The following is a 17144-nucleotide window of genomic DNA, read 5'->3' as shown; positions in this document are numbered from 1 at the left end:
CTCCACCCCGCCCTCATAGTGTGTCTCTGCTTTATAGTTGCTTGTTGATTTTGATTTTTTCTTTATTGTAGTTATTCATTTTCCTGCTCCCTTATTTAGGTTTTCTAGATTCCTGCTATGAGTGAGGCCATCCGGTATTTTTTTTTTTCTTTCTGGCTTATTTCGCTGAGCATCCTCATCTTTTGTGGCTTGACTGCCCCCCGCCTCCCGCAGTCTCCTCTGGCAGCTGAGAGCACATCGCCCCATTTCTGTCTTTCCTCTGCAGAAGCAACCAGGAGGCCAGTCCTGTTTTTTTTGCAATTGTTTTTCTAGTTCTGTGAAAAGTATTGTTGGGGTTTTAACAGCAATTGCACCAGGTCTACAGGTGGCGTTGGGCAGTGTGGACATTCTAACACTGTGAAGCCTTTCCATCCAGGCGCACAAAATCTCTTTCCATTTGTGTATGTCTCTTTTCATTTCCTTCATTAAAGCCTTAGAGTTTACAGTGTACAGATCTTTCATTTCCCTGGTTAAATGTATTTCTAAATGTTTTATTGGTTTTTGTGCTATTATGAATAAGATTCTTTTTTTTTCCAGATATTTCATTGTAATTTATAGAAATGCAACTGATCGCTGTATTGGTTTTGGATCCTGCAGCTTGACCGAATCAGCTGATTATTCTAACAGTCTTTTGGAGAGTCTTTGAGGGTTCCCTACATGTGATCATGTCATCTGCAAATAAATGCAGTTTTATTTCTTCCTGTCTGGGTCATGTGACGTGTGTTTGTTTCTCACGCCTGACTGCTCTGGCCAGGACTTCAGCGCTGTCTTGAATCGGGGTGTCGCGAGTGACACCCTCATTGTGTCCCTGAGCTAAGAGGCAGCGTAGAGCTGGGTCTTGACTCCGTCCCTACGGTCATTCTACCTCATCAGGGTCCATAAAAACTCCACTGACGCTGGTCGTGAGCGCCGATGGGCAGGGACTTACTGAGGGCGCCTAACCTGCTAGTCCACACCCTAGTTCCCTCAGCCCTCCAGGACGCCTCCTCGGGTGGTACTGGGGCCGCGGCTCCCGTCAAGACGCTGCCCGCGGCGGACGCCAGAGTGCTGCTGTGGGGAGCGCGCAGACGAGGGCTCCCACTCGGCCACGGTGCTGTCGCTCCCATTACCGATTTTTAAAACAGTCCCACCCCGTGCCTTCCTCTGTACACGCGCACCCATTTCATCATCCCCGCCGCGCCCCGAGGAGAAACTCCGTGTTTACCGCTCCCCGGGCCCACTTCTCCCCCGACTGCACGTCCAGAGGCGGCCTGCCAAGTGCACTGCAGAGCCGTCAAGATTTCCAGTCCTTTGTAATCTTCTTGCTCACTGGATCTTCTCATTCCTTCCACACAGCCACCCCCACCCCACGGGTCAGTGAGTCCAAGCATCACCCAAGCTGTAAGTGCCGAAGAATGTCCTGCCAGGCGCAGACGGAGAGAGAGCACGGCACTGGCCAGCCCTCCCGGGATGCAGCGTGACGGGCGTCCCCGCGGGACAACAACACAGACGAGGCAGAGGCTCAAAGCGAACGCTGGAGGCTCTTACCTGCAGCCCATTGGATTCGGTATTTCTGGGTATTACGTCATTCTCAAACCACGGCCCAGGCACTGCTGTTCCGATAACACGTCTCTCTTCTCCAGAGACGTTACCTTTCATGTCTTCCTTCTGCGTGTTCCCTCTGGAGAACAGAAAAGAATGAAGCGGATGGAGGATTCCTGGCAGGACAGCCCGACCCACGCCGTTGAGCATGTTCTGTCTTTCCTCCAGTTTCTCCCCTGGTTAATATTTCTTCAGGAAAAAAAACGATACTGCTAGAATTATTTTCCTTAATCCCCGTGCAGTTTCATCTGGAAACAATCCTAGACCAACATCCAAAATAATTTAGGGCGAGTGGAAAAGGTGACGGTGACCTTGACCAAACTCGAAGAAGCGCTCCCTGGGCAGGCACAGGCGCAGGGAGAGAGAAAGGCCCCAACGTCCCTCCGGTCTGCAGGACCTGCTGGTGGGGGGGGGGGTGTTCAAAAGCGGGGTGCCTTTCTGAAAAGAATAACAAAAGGATATATCCTGGTTCCGACTGTGGCCTGAGACCCAACTCTTGCATCGCCCACCTGGGAAGGGTCACACTTAGGAGCAGCAGCACGTGAGGTCAGAGCCCCATCTCGGAGTCCAGCCAAGGGCTAACAAAGGCCTCGCCCACAGTGACGGCGCCGGACACTGGGTCCCGGAGCCCAGACGTGAGGCTTTACTGCGGGGAAGCTCAGCTGAGCAGCCTGGCCGCGGCTGAAGGAGGCCCTGCCTGGACACGGCTCGCCTGGATGGGGGCACCGGTCTCGCTTAAGTCCTTCTTGATTTTTCTTAGCTGTGTGTCCTCGCCTTTAAATGGGGGTACTTGTCACCCCAGGGGCGCGGCGAGATGTAACGTGCAAAGTGGAGAGCTCCACACGACAGCGTGGCCGCGGGCGCATGGCAGACACTTACCCTAAGTCAGAGGACCCGGGAGCCCACGCAGCGCCACCCCCCCATCCAGAGAGCGTCTGGTGCCCAGGAAGAAGCCCTTTGCCAGCCTCCCCGCCCACCCGGCCAGGCGCTCCCGCACCAACCCGACCTTCTGCTCCGCGGTCCCACCCACCCCGGTGTGCCCCACACAGAATGCCAATGTGTTACAACTGAAACACTTCCCCATTACTCAGGATTTTGCACATTTTCAGATTTTTCTTAGCAAAAGTGAAGAAAGCGCTTTCTATGAAGAAAGCGCCTTCCGCGGGGCCCGTTCCAAGGCACCTCAGAGGTGCGGGGAGTCCATTGGCTGCAACTAAGGGGGTGGCCCGAGACCATCTGGGTCCCCGGGTCGGCTGGAAGCCTGGGAAGTAGAGGGTCCGGCAGCCTGGCCCTCCCCGGCCCGGCACTGGCCACCCCCAAACCCCCAGCCGATTCCGGGCACCGAGTCTCTTGACCTGTTTCACTTCCTACCGGTGTTTCTCCTCGGGTTGACTGGAGAGCTGCAGCCGCGACCTTTCTCCCATCGTGTGCACCGTGGGTTTGAAAACGTGTAGATGACATCCTGTGCGGACGGGCCTACGGCGTCCTGTCCTGGGTGAGCAGCTGAAATTCTGTTTGACTGAAGACCTGTGTTATGGCTAATAAAAATGACCCTCAGAATGGGCCAGATTGGGGGCTTTGTTCAGCATGCAGGCCAAACACGAGTGGCCGACACGCACGCAGGCCCAGCCCCTCCCCGCAGCGCTGGCCTTTGTTCAAAGGTCCCGGCTCGCACCTCGTTATCCGGGCAACCTCGGATGCCTATGACATCACTCTCTCCACTGGGCTGATTCTGCAAATGGGCTGTTTCTGTTTATAACGTAAAACCAAGCCTGAGCTTAGCAAAGAGATTCCAGACGCACCTACGCGCGTGTGTGCAGAACACCAGCGAGGCACGGAGGCCTCTCAGCGCTCCTCTCGGTCCCGCCTCACACGGTGGCTGCGGCCTTCCATGTTCCTGTACTCTCTCTTCCGGCTTCATGCACCTCACACACACGGAGCGTGCGGGTGGCCTGACCACGGAGACCCACGACACCCACAGGACGGCACCCGCGGGGGCAGGTCAGGGGTCTCCGGAGCGCCCCTGCGGAGGAGGGGCCCAAACCCCCCCCACCCCCCCCGCAAAGGCTGCAGGTGCGCCGCGGGGACTCACCTCCACGGGGGCACAGCAGAGCCCTGCAGCCTCAGGGATGCGCTGATTCAGAGTCTGGCACTAACAGCCGACCTCAGGCAGGGGAACCCGAGCCACCCACAGGGCGCCTGCTCAGGACAGATGAAAAGGAGGGAGAAGCTGTTTCAGGATGCAGAGAGACAGCCAAGCGGGCGCAGCCTCCGCTGCGGGAGAGCAGGAGAGGAGCGGGACCAGCAGCGTCCCCGGGGCAACTCCCACAGGCCAGCACCCAGGCAGCCCCAGAGCAGCGCCGGGAGGCCTCTGTGGTCAGGGGGCAGGCGGCGCCAGGCTCACAGGTGGCACGTGAGGCTGAGAGCTGGACGTGCTGTCCGGGGCCGAGAGCCGGGCCACAAACAGAGCCGCTCGGACGCATCCATGTGGAGCGATGGGGCCGCCATTTCCTTCGATCCAAAGCTGCAGCCCATGGACATCAAAAATGTGCTCGATGAAGCCTCTGTCTGTTCCCTCTGTCCACAGTTCATACACACACACACTCATGTATATGTATATAAAATAGATACATACTAAAAATAAAAAAATCTGAGCTCTGAGGTTCCAGGTTCTCTGCCTGGACACGCACAGAAAGCAAGAACCACAGCAAAGCCAGCCTCTGCGCTCATGCGCAGAGATGCGTGTGGGCAGACAACCAGGCCACGGGTCAGACAGCAACAGGCCCGTGGAGAGCAGCCCAGGATCACGGCAGGGCGCCGGCTGGGGTCAGGGCAGGACTGAGCCCCTATCTGGCCTGCAGGGGGTGGACAGTGAGTGCACGAGGCCTGGGGTCCACGTGGTTCCTAAGTTCAGAGGAAATACAGCCCAGGACAGCGAGCTCAGCCTGGCAGATGCTGCTGGATCAGCAAGATCCACTCAGGAGATCCCAGAACGTCTCCAGACTAAGGAGAAGACAAAATAGAGGGCCGTCAAACATCCGTGGAAGCAATGAGACAAGGCCGGGGACGGCTGCCAAGCGTGGCCAGAATCAGGTTCCCTGCACTTGCTCCAGGACCTCGGCGTTTCCCCGGGGAAGCTGGGCCGTGGCCCGGCCGTCCCCCGAGAGGCCTCGCTCTCCCTGACAATCTCAGACCGGGAGCTGCGCAGCACCACCGACATGTGAGGGGAAAAAACGGCTTATTTCCAAAGTAGATACAGAGCCCAGCCCGGGAATAAATAAACATTTAAAATCTCAAGCTGTATCCACAGCCTGCGACTCCAGCTGGCGTTCTTCTGCAAAACAGAGGCCTCCCCAGAAAAGCTGCCCACGACGTTGCTCCTCGCCTGCGCTCCCCAGACCTGTGAACACTTTCTAAAAAGCCTAAAAATCTCAGGCCTTTTCTCAATGGCATTTGAAATTTCAACCTAAAATAATGATGTGACAATACATCAACCATCGAATGTGCTTTTTAGCAGTAAATATGCTTGTTTCAACTCTGATGTCACCTCCAGCTGCCTCCCGGAACGCGCCCACCCCGCACCGGCCACGTCTGAGACATTTCAACAAAACTCTGGCTCTCAAGCAGCCAAGGCTGACAGAAACAGCGCTTGGCTGCCTGGGAGCTAATTCCACATTCAAGGACAGGCGACTTCAGTAAACTTCCTAATTATCTACACTAGGGGAGGGAACTAAAGGGAAAAAGGAAAAATAACAGTGAGTGATCCAAAAGTCATATAACTTTTACTCCAGAATGCTAATGATTTCCTTTCCTAATGAGGCCTGGTCACTGCGCTGTTGCATTTCCTGATGCCGCCCGCCCGACGCACAACGCAGGAAACAAAACAGAAGCCGGAGCCCATGGGGAGGGTCAGTGGGAGTTTCTGAACATGTCGTAAAACTCCTTAAAACAACTCAGACCCATATATGGACAGTGGAGCAGGAGACAGTCTCTGGGCAGCGACGCAGGAGAGAGGCTGCAGAGCTGGGTGGCTTTTCTCCTTATCTCGCAGGCTGACGTCACCACAGCGGAAAGTTCCAAGACGTTCCCTCGCTGGACCTGCATCTGCTGGCCGCCCGGAGGCGCCCCCACCTCCTGACAGGCCTGGCGCCTCCCCAGCTGGACTCTTCTCAGGACGGGCCTCCACCCGGTGCGGGAGGAGAGGCTGGCGCGCCGGGCGGCATCCAGGCCGCAGGTGACGGCTTCTCGGAGCCGAGCAGGGCGTTGTGGAGGGTGTCCAAGCAAATATTTGAATATATTTAACTTCCATTAGATTCTTCCTTGATCTGAAAAGTGCGTTGCTAAGAGCTGGGGGGAGATAGATGAAGATTTAAATTTATGATATTGGGATTTTTAGAAATCATCTATAAATAGCAAATTAGGGGTAAAGTGCTAAGAAAATGCTTTTAGTTCTTAAATGTCTGTACACTGGGTGGTTTAGCAACACCCTTGTTTGAAGGCCCCTGGAGGGGCCCCTGTGCCGGGTCTGCGGCCCCGGCAGACCCACCGGAGGCCTGCAGGGAGCGGCTGAGACGGTCCCGTGTCCCCTCACAGGAGACGCTCCCCGGCCTTCTTCCCCTCCCTGTTATCGTGCCGCCAGGAGAGGACGGACGTCAGCCGAAGCCTCCACAATGGACGTCCACGACTCCTCCCAGCTGCCTGCCTGCCGCTCACAGTCGCGCACGTCAGTCATCTCTGTTTATCCGGGGGGAAAAAACCTTAAAAATAAGAAAATGTCAAGTGGCCTGTTATAAATTGCTAGCATGATTTTAAATCTTGTAGTGTAAAGCCAGGAAATAGATATTTCGCCCTATGGAAACTTGAGGTGTACGGGAGTGACAAACAGGGGCGCACACTGACACTGAAAAGAGAAATAAAAACGGGGCCATTTCCGTGATGGTTCTGATGAAGCGTCGACCCGGGACCACGCAGGTAGCCCTGGCGCTGCTGCTGCACCGGGACGCGGCCGCCGCGTTCCAGCCCCACGGGTCAGCAAAGGCGACAGCCGTGGAGGGCCGGGCTCTCCCTGCGCTAGACGTCCTAAGGCCTCTCCTCTCACCGTACCCGGGCCCTTCAGGAGAATTCACCTCGCATGAAAAATCACCCGGGCGGGTCTGCGCTCCAGCCTCGCGCGGCCCTGTGGCCGTTCACCCGCCCCAGGCTCTGGCTTTCGTGGGGCTCCTCTGGGACCCCGGGGTGCGCTGAGATATTTTAGAAAATGAAACTTTCCCTACTTTGTTTCTCAAGCGTTGGGAGAAATTGCTCCCAAAAGTCTGAAAAGCAAGTCCCGGGCGAGTCTGGCCAGCGCAGCCGGCGCCCTCTGGTGCGTCCTGCGAGAACATCAGCCTGGACGGCAGAACACGCCTGCGGGGAGCGCCAGGCCGGCCCCTCCGCAAAGTAACCCACAGGCCCTGAGCCCCGGCGGTCAGCGTCAAACATCACCCAAAAACGGAGAGGGGACACTGGCTGACCCCCCGCAGGCACACACTCTTGGGAAGTTCGCCGCCGGGGGCCGGCACCCTGGCCGCCCAGCTCACCCTCTGGTGCCCCTCCCAGCCAGCTTCAGCAGGGTGCGGGGTGTCCAGGCTGCAGCACTGGCCGTCGCCCCGAGGCCACCCGCGCTCTGGACACACAGCCACAGCCCAGCTCTCTGAAGACGCCTCGGGCATCTTCCCGTGCGGCCCCCTCTGCGCGGCCATGCTGAAAGCGGGAAGCAGAGGCTCACAGCGCCCCCGCCGCGCGTCGGCTCCGGGTCCCCCGCGCCCCTGCTTGGCACAGCGGCAACCGCATGGAGCAGGCCCCACGGATGCTCCAGTCCAGACCCAGAGGTGCCTGCTGAGCGCGGGCAGCAAGTCGCCAGCCGCCTTGGTGGACAGCCGGGCTGGCGCGACGGCCGCAGGCTGCTGCCCGTCATCGCGGTGACGGGGGCCACGGCGACACTCAGGAGCGGCCAGAGCACTGGGGACACTGAGCCAGCACCCCAGGCCTCGGTGATGCTGCGACGTCGAGGCCGGGGCCTCGGAGCCACCTCTCCTGCCCCGCAGAGGCGTTCAGCTCCCAGGAGCCGGCTGCGGCATGGGGCTGACCGGACTGGCCCTGCGGGGGTCAGGCGTGGACAGAGCACAGAGGGCCGCGGCCGCCCCAGGCCCTGTTGTCAGCCCGGCCGGCGCCGGCATTCCCAGGGTCTGGGCGGGCCGGCATCTCGCTGGGCCCCAGCTGTGCTGACCAGGACGGGGACGCCCGACGGAGCCACCTCCTGACCAGGACGCCAGCCCCGGGGCCCTCACACTGCGGCCCTGCAGGAGGCGGCGGGCCGGGCATGGGGGCTGCAGCCGCAGGTGAACAATTCAGGGCAGCGCCGCGTCGCCTCCAACAGCAGCTCCGCGGCTGCAGCTCGAGCCAGAATTTGGGGGTACGTCACACTGTTAATGCGCTTCCCAGAAACTTCCAGAAGACCACAATGGAAAGAGGATCAGAGCAAAAATGTCTCGTTGCCCGGGCTGACAAGCCAAGGGCGCCGGTGCCTCAGGCGCGGGAGGAGGCTCTGGCCCGCTGGACCCGCGCGGGCCGCCGGTGACCGGGTCTGGACATGCGCTGCCCCGGGGACGCGGCGGGGGCTGCACCCCGGACCGTCGAGGCGCGCACGTCGTGCGGGACGAGCGAAGCCGGAGCCTGCTCGGGAGCTGCGGGCGCCCCGGGACCGCGCCCCCCACCCCGGTGCGCCCCGGCAGGGCTCCCCGCGGCCCACGAGGGCGGGGGGGGGGCGGCCGGGCGCCCGCGGGGGGCTCGCGTCCCGGGGAGCCTCCAGCGGGGGCGCAGCGCGGCTGGGGGGAGGCGCCGCCGCCACCAGGGGCCGCCCGCGGGCTGCGCGGCGGGTCCGGCCGGGTCGGGGCGGGTCGGGGCGGGTCTGGGCTCCGGCCGCCTGCGGACCGGCCGCGGCTCGCCGGGCGGGGCATCCTGGGGCGGCGGGCACCCCCCAGCCCCGCGCCGCCCCGCGCGCCCCGGCCCAGCAGGGCCCTGAGACGGGCGCGGAGCCCGGGGCGCAGGAGGGGCCGCTCGGTCAGGACCCCCGGACGCGTCCGCCGCGGGGCAGGGCGGGGGCTGCCCCTGCGGGGGGCGCCGGGCGCGGGGGGCGCGGTCCCGCGGGGCCTGAGCTGGGTCCGCCCGTGCCCGGCGGCGGGCCTCGCCGGCGCCGAGTCTTGCTGCGCTCCCCGACCCACTCCCCACCCACGGGCGCGGCTGCCCCGGGGCAGCGGGTGGCATCGGCGGTCCCTCTGCGGCGGGCGCCGGGAGCCGCGACGGGGCGGCCGGGGACCCCCGGGGCCCCTGTGAGCCACGCGCGTCCGCAGCTCCTGGGGGCGAGCCCCGCGGGGAGCCTCGGGGTCCTCAGCGCCGCCCCCCCACCCCCGCGCGCACGGAGGCGCCGCAGACCCCCCGCTGCCCCCAGGACGCGCTCTGGGCGCTGTTTAAAGGCCCCCCCGTCCCCCCAGTGTCCCGTCGCCCCACCGGGCCCCGGGTGCTGTCAGAGCACTCAGCTGCGCCACCGAGTGACCGGTCCACGCCAACCGGGGCGGCCCCACCTTTCCCCACCCTGGGGTCCCCAAGTCCGCTGCTCCCGCGCTGCGCCCGGACAGGCGCAGGCGGGCAGGACCGACGCCCGCCCCGCGGCGGGGTGTCCCGGGCGGCTCCTCCCGGCGGCAGGTGGCCCCGGCGGGGGGGGGGGGGGGCGGCGCCCGCGCCTCTCCCTGCCCGGCCGCCCGACGCCGGCACCAGGCGGCGGAGCGCGCGGTCGGGGCTGGGGCGCCGGGAGCCGGCGGTGGGGCCCCGGGACCGCGGACCCCGCGAGCCCCGCCAGAGCGCCCCGCCCCGCCCGGCCCGGGGAGGAGGGGACCCCGCGGGTCGCCCCGGCCCGGCTCGCCCCGCACTCCGCGCCCCGCTGCGCGCCTGGGCGGGGCGGCCCCGCGGGCATGTTTCGGGGGAGCCGTCCCGGCCTCCCCAAGCGCGCGCCCCGGAGCCTGCAGGACCTGGACTCGGTGCAGCGCGTCCTCCTGCACAGGTCAGTGCCCGCGGGGCGGGGGGGGGGGGGGGCGCCTGACGGGGGTCCAGCGGGAAGCGTCTGGCTCCGGCTCCCTCTAGGCCGCGCAGCCTGCAAGGTGGAGGGACAGCGTGTCCCAGAACCCCAAGACCCCTCGCGTCGGGCCCCAGAACCCCAAGATCCCTCGCGTCGGGCCGCCCTGAGGGCGCGAGCGCTTCCCAGGGGGGGCCGCGGGTCGGTGCTGGACTTGGTGGTGCGGGGTTGGGGGGCCCCTCGGCTCCCCGCGGACATGCCGCACACACACGAGAGGAATTTGAGGGTTTCCGGGCGAGGCTGAGAAGCCCCCTCCGCCCGGCGCGGCTGCGCTTTGGCCGGCGGCGCCCAGGGAGGGCGGCTGGTCAGCACAGGGCGGCGCGGCGCGGCCAGAGGGGACAGCAGCGCCGGGACAGCGGCGGGCGGCGGGAGCCTGGAGCCCAGACCCGCGGGGGGCAAAGCCTCTGGGGGAGGGACACGGCGGGTGAGGCGCCAGTGTGGCTGGCTGAGTCTCGGGGCAACCCGTCACCTGCCAGCCTTGGGGGGCCCTGTGAGCCCCGGAAGCCGCAGGAGCCGGTCCCCAACGCCGCCGCCGGAGGCCTGAGGGGCAAGCCCTTGGGACGGCCCCAGCCCCCAGCCCCCTCCCAAGGCTGAGTCCTCCACCCTGGTTTGGTCCACTCCCCAGAGCCCCGCGCGGGGGGCGCGCAAGGGGCTTCCGCCAACCCGAGACCTCCCCCCGCGTGTGGTGAAATGGTAGCCTGGGAGCAGTCCCCGAGCCAGAGCTGGAAACACTCGCACCCGGCACTGTGCCAGCTGCTTGAGGTGTTGGCAGGCTCTGCGGACCGCCTCCTGCTGGACTCCGGGTGCCCAGAACTTCCAGACTGATTCCTGCTGCGGGGCCTTAAATCCACAGCGCGAATCCGCCCAGTGACCCGCCCAGGGCGAGAGGATGTGTTTCCACCGCGCTGGAGACTGTCGGGAAGCCAGCAGCAGAGTGTTTCTGGAACAGGCCTGCTCAGAGGGAGACAGGGCAAGCTAGGGTTATTAGGCAGTTTTAGGGACAGTGCAGGAGGGACCTCTGAAGAATTTAGGGAGGCTTCAGAGATAAGGACGAGCAAGGGAAAGTAACCCATTCCATTAGGAAAAACAAACATGCCAGGACCAAGGACAACATTGTTAACGCTGGTCCCGGTTTCCTTCAGGTGGTAAAGGGAGGCGGAGATTGGAGAAATGGAGAGTGGTTTCATTTATGGTCCCATTAGAAGGGCAGCTGTTTAGCTTCAATTCAGGGATGTCCATCCGGAGGACTGGGCCATAAATTTAAAGATGCAACAAATGGGGAAAGAGAAAGCTGTTAGATGAGGAATGTGAAGATCCCCACTCAGCAGCAGATGAAGTGAGACAGCAGAGAACTGACCAACCACAAAGAGACGGGGGCAGCTTTAGAATAATGAGGAAAAAAAGGTCTATATTCCCTAAGACACGACTCTACTTTGGCTTCCTTGCCCCTCCCAGGCCTGGTTCCCTGGCCTGGGAGTCCCACTTTATTTCTGCTCTTTTCCTCCTCAATAAACTTTTTCTTTCTCTAAACGAACCTGCCTCTTCTCGCTTGCTTGCCTGAGCGTCTGCGAAGTTCCTGCTGCGGCTTCGTGAGACACCCACCCTGGGGGGTCTAGTGGCTGGGACTCAGCGCTGCCCTGCAGCCTGGAATCCGTTCCTGGCTGGGAGACTAGGCCTGACAATTCCGGTATCAAGAGTAGGAAAAGCTACTTCTCCGGAAGGACAAGGAGGTGCTCCCACAGCCAGGGGCGCCCGGAGCGGCGCCGGACTCTGGTGGCCGCTGCCGGTCACGCTGCCGGTCACGCTGCCAGCGCCAGGTTTCCAGCCTCACAGGAAAACCCTCTCGTTTTTGCAACGTATGATTTTCATTAGTGGCTCTTTTTACACTGAAAGCTGTTTTTTCATACAAGTTTGTATTTAATCGAATGTCTTCTGCTGACCTATATGGAGATTTGTTTAGACACAGTGTCAAAGAAATTGATAGTCTTTCAAGTGTCTCCACGCCTCCATTCTCATGAACTAAACCAGTGTGTGGCTTATGTTTGATATCAGCTTTATAAAATGCTGTTTTTCCTTTAAAACATCCCGTGTGAGGTAGCCACATGGTTTTGGCAACTGCATCAAAAAACCCTTGAGTCATAGAAAAATGTATAGACAAGAAAAAATAGCCGATGATTCTATTGTATTTTTACATCTTATTTTAAAGGGTAGGTCTTGTGTTTATTTTTTAAATTGTATATTTTTCATTGCAAATATGGTTTTCAGACTGCAGAGCGTGAGTGGTTGTGCTTTTGAAAATAAGTCAGCCAAACCAAAATTGCAGCAAACTTCTCAGTGTGAGGTGGTAACTTCAAAACATGTTCAAGTAACAGTCACTCAGCAAAAAATATTCAGCCATCCTTTCGGAGAAAGTCACTTAGACATGTCTGAGCCCAGGAAAATGCAGCCTCGCATTTCTCAATCAAGTTCACATAAGTGAATGAACAAATCCTGGAATCTCCATTAAAAGAAGTATCAAAATTGTCCTATTAGTGCTTGTTAATATTTGCAGGATTTTAGCCGATCTAATCAGCCACGATCCGTTTCTCGGCAGGCAGACTCGGCAGGACTTTGAACTTGACTCTATTTTACCACCCCTCTGCGGGAGAAGGGCCTCTCCCCTCCTCACAGGGCAGCGCCCAGCCGCTTCAGATGATGGACCTCATCAAATATGAGGAGTGACATTAACAAATGCCTTTAAAAAATTAAAACACACAAAAAGAGCTAGTCCCACGCCTCTGGGGAAACCCGTAAGGAGACTTGGCTCTCCTGAGGGCGCCGCTGCCCCAGGCCAGCTCGGCCAGGAGGCACCCTGAGAATGCTTGATGGCCTGGAGTCCTTATTTTGGTCAACAGCAAAATATAAGAACTAGTCTCACCTTCCAGACCTTGGGGCTAAACAACACCCTGAGGGCGTATTCCTGATGAACGGAATGCCCTGTGAGCTCTGCCAGTGACTACTACAATCATGGAAGTGCAGCCTCTCTCAGCCGCCCAGGCCTACAGGCAAAGGCTTGGCTTGGCGCCCTCTCCTTGGAAGAGCAGGGCGGAGGCGGGTGTCTGCTGTCCACAGGGAGACGTGGCTCCCTCCTCACTCACTGCAGGAGTAGGGGGAGCCCGCTGCTCTGAGGGGCACACCTGGTGCTCAGACCCCCAGCATTCTCGTGTCGTTGTCAGATGACCGTGGCGCGGACGCTGTGATTCTCATGAGGCACCGGATGCTCCTTGACAGTCGGGCCTGTCTGTCCCTCTCCCCGGTGGCCCTCGACAAGCAGGAGAGAACCAACTAGGGCTTGGGTTGAATTTCACGCGCGGTCACGCTTCCTCTTCCTTGCGGTTCTCGTCTGCGCCCCAGTGTTACTCACGTGAAGAGCCGGTGGCCTGAGGACAAGGTCGAATTTCATAGAGGCGGGTTAGATGTTAGTCCATAAACAAATTGTTCTTATACGTTATGGCTCCATGCCAATTTTTTTTTTTTAAAGATTTATTTATTTATTTATACAAGCACTGGGTACAGTCAGAAGCGCGGGAGGGTGAGAGAATTCACCAGAGCCAGAGCGGAGAGCAGAACAGGCAAACTGACAAAGTACACTGCTGAGGGGAGCAGCGGGCAGCAGGAGAGATCTGCGTGCCATGTGGGACCCGTGCCTGGTGGCCGGGGATCAAACCGGCGCTGCAGAGGCTGCGGGCAGCTTTGCAACCCAGTGTTCAACCGCTGCGCCACCAGGGGAGGCCCCTCCATGCCAATTTTTTAAACATTCCACATCATGGTCTCAATTCTTAAAATGCTATTGTGCTGTTCTGCAAATGACTTATTTGTGATTTTAAAAATGACGGTGGCCATTCGTTTACCACATCATTCACAAATTATTTCCATGGTTACAGTTACAGCTCCTGACAGGGCACTCCTACATGAAGTTTGGCCTTGCAGTTTAACATTGTCAGTGGCCATGCCCTCCCTGCTCAGGTGTCCTCTGCCGGCTTCTGTTACCACTGCTAGGGACAGAGCCCTCTGGCCGGCTGAGGATACTAAATACTTAACTGCCTCCTTATCTGGTGCATTTTCTGTCGGGATTGTGTTGTTTGCCAGCAGAGATGGTAATCTATGGAAATAAAATGAGAACCACCTCAGTTTAAGTCTTTTATGTCTTCCAGAAATCGCTAATTGTGAGACAGAGCATTCTTCTATATGCCCTGAAATGGTATCTTACCTTTTCCTTTCTTCATTCTCCCCATACATGTAAGGTTGTTAAATATTATTAAATATTAGCATGAAAATGAAAGATAAAGTTCGAAATCTGACTGGCTGATGCTACATCCTAAAAATTGAACTAATGACCTAAAATGCTTGCAGTTGGGTCCTCTTTTGTGAAAGGCCAAGTAAAGTGGTAACTTTGGGTGCGGGGAGAGGGAGTTAAGATGGTTCATTAAACTAACAAATAGAAATAAATTAGCCAAGGAAGATGACAACAAAGAACTGGCTGGTGGGATGGAACATTTCATCGATGACAGGCAGGTTTGTGTGTGGCTTTTCTTGCTCAGGTTCAGTTGTGTAGATGGTGAAGGATTGGGGGGGTACCTAGGCTTGCCTTGGAGGAGCTTGTCACTGGCTGGCAGAGACAGATATCTTCATAAATAATTTGGATACTAGAGAGACTGATATTAGAACTTCATGAGATAAGAGTGCAAAGAAGAGGGCCTCCCTGGTGGCACAGGGGTTAAGTCTCAGCATCATCAAGCTATCACCAGCCATTTGGCCTGACTGTGTTACAGGGCAAACCCTGATATAAAATGGGGTTGCCTGACTGTGGGTCCTCATCCGCGTGCTTAAAGGGGACTTATGAACGCTAAACTGCAGACACACACAAAAGGTTGATAAAAGGTTTATTTACAAGGGAAGAACTGGGGAAATGAATAACTCAGGGGGAAAAAGAGGGAGATTAAGTGCGTTAATGCGTCCTGCCGGTTCTGCTGACCTGGAATCCCAATGACCCTCCCAGCTGGCAAAAACCTAGCACACCTCCTGGCCAAGCCAGTGACACCCCGCCCCCCAAAATGGCCAGTTAAATACCCAAACTGAGAGAGCCTAGTTGCCTAACTCCGCCCTCAGGTCCTCACAACCCTCCCTTTGGTGATCACGGGATTTGTAGTTCCCAGTGTCTTGGGGGTGGGGTCCACAAAGCCTGTATGGAGTTTGCTCAGGACATCCTTTCCCCCATCAAGTTAAATCCCCCGCCAGGGAGCTGACCCACTTGGCTCAGCAGACCTCTCCTGTCTCCCCACTGCTCCCCTCAGCAGTGGGTTTCAGTGGATCCGCCTGTTCTGCTCCCCACTCTGTCTCTGGTGAACCCTCTCACCCCCTGCATCTCTGGCCTGCACCCCAGTTCTTATATGCCTAAATAACTAAAATAAATTTTTGAAAAAAAGAATGGAAAGAATTCTTACTAAGCAGGAAGAGTCTGGGAATGCTTCTTGGCAGGTTCTATTTGAATCAGGTCCTGAAGTGTAGTATTCGGATGCGAGCACTCCACGGGGCAGAGCCTTGTGCATGGGGGAGCCATAAGCAGTGAGGTCTCACTGCCAAGTCATCTATGCTCATTAACCCCTTGGATTCCAAGCAGTGTGTGTTTGGCACACTCTCTGAATTCACGAGGAAATAAGATGGCTTGGAAAGCTGGATTTGCCCAGGGCTGCGAAGATGCGAGGTCTCTATGCCAGGTTCTAAGCCAGGTGGGGGGATGGGCCATCTGGTGGGGCCATGGCTGGTGCCTGCAGGCACAGAACTGGGGGTGGCTTAGCGCTGTTTCCCAAGTTTGCTTGAACCTAAGTCTCCCTAGGGCATGTGAACTAGAGGTTCCCACGTCCTTCTCCAGGCTCCTGGACAGCCCTGTCCTTCACGGAGACGATGGCTTCCGGAACAGGCACAGTTACTTGCAAACTGAACATGTAATGTGATGTAGGAAATGAAACTGCAGCTTCAAAGTGTCAGTTTTGTTTCTAGTGCCCAGGTTCCTTTGAGTCCCCACCTGTGGCACTGAGCCTCCGGGTGCTGCCTCTCCCCAGACCCTGGCTGTTAGAACATAATACCCTGAAAGAACAAGATAACTTCAGATAAATCTTATTTCCACCAAGAAAATATAATCTCATGGTTAATCGCTCAGGTTCAAATCTAACCTGTTTCAGTTCAGTTCTAACCTAAATTTTGCCTGGTAACCACGTGAGCATTAAGCAGCCAGATACCCTCTAAGCACCAGTTTCCTTACTTTAGTGCAGGGCTTCTTATTTCATAGCATGAGAATACTTATGCAATAAGTTAACATAAGTGGGGTTGTTTAAAAATGGAGCCATTTCCAGAGGAATTTGCTTACGTGGGCTGGGCCAAAGGCCCAACTGTCTGACAAGCCAGCAAGAATAATATCCTCCTTGAAAGGACTGGGGTAGAGATCTCGTGTCTGATCACTTCACCTTGTGACCCAGGCACTGCCCATTTTACCAGGGGCCCCTCCAACCTGACCTTGTTTCACCATGACCTCACCCCATTGCCCCCACCTTTCCCCCCTTCTCTAAAACTACCCTGACATTTACTCCTCTTTGGGGCATATTTTAGGTTTCTATCTGAATCAGTGCACCCTGAATTACAACTCTTTGAGTTCAAACAATCATATTTTACTTCTCTGGTGCCCTCCTGGAGTTTGTGGCTGACACTTAGTGTATAGAAAGAGAACAAGTAGTTGGAGGAGCGGCTGACTCTCAAGAAATGTTACTGTTTTGTACTTAAAAACCACTTACAGTAGGTATTGCAGATGACAGGTGGTTTTACCTACTTCAGGAAAGAGAACGCTTCATCCGATTATAAAATGCCGCCTTAGAAAATGAGCAGACGCTTGACTTAGCAATATCGAAGCGCTTTCCAGCATCTGCTCGGAGCTCTGTCATGTGTTCCGGCATTTGGGAAACACTCGTGGAAACCAGCAGCAACGGGTGGCGTTTACATTAGCACCTAAAGGGCGAGCCTGGCGAGTGCCCCACCCCACACCCCACGCAGGCTCTGACCCACACCCCGACCTGGACGCGCACCCCCAGACCCCTCCCCCAGGCAGAGCCCCGGGAGGCGGACAGGCCGTTTCTCTTCTCCAGGGCAGCCCTGGCCCGGGCACAGCGTCTGCGGAAACCGACCGGTGCGCCCGCCCCTCCCGCCCACCGAGACGCCCTCGGGCAACTCGACTCCTCTCGGTTCCGTGTTCCCAGAGCTCCCCGACGCTTCCCCGTCGCCCGGCAACCAGGGCCAGCCAATCACGGCGAAGGGAGGCGGTCACGTG

At 58.2% G+C, this 17144-nt stretch overlaps 1 long non-coding RNA gene across 1 annotated transcript; it reads right to left on the bottom strand.

The window, feature by feature from the left end:
* Window positions 1–12927: 12927 nt before the first annotated feature.
* Window positions 12928–16869, bottom strand: LOC119233491 (uncharacterized). Its single transcript, XR_005122410.2, has 4 exons — window positions 16615–16869; window positions 15271–15913; window positions 13868–13928; window positions 12928–13206 (listed from the first exon to the last, which is right to left on the bottom strand). It is a non-coding gene; the product is annotated as an uncharacterized LOC119233491 (long non-coding RNA).
* Window positions 16870–17144: the final 275 nt, after the last annotated feature.

This window comes from Talpa occidentalis, unplaced genomic scaffold (genome assembly GCF_014898055.3).
Source record: "Talpa occidentalis isolate TD23 unplaced genomic scaffold, MPIMG_talOcc4v2.1 talOcc4.8, whole genome shotgun sequence".
NCBI lineage: Eukaryota > Metazoa > Chordata > Mammalia > Eulipotyphla > Talpidae > Talpa > Talpa occidentalis.
The sequence above is the reverse complement of the archived record's forward strand: the minus strand, read 5'-3'. Positions and strand labels throughout refer to the sequence as shown.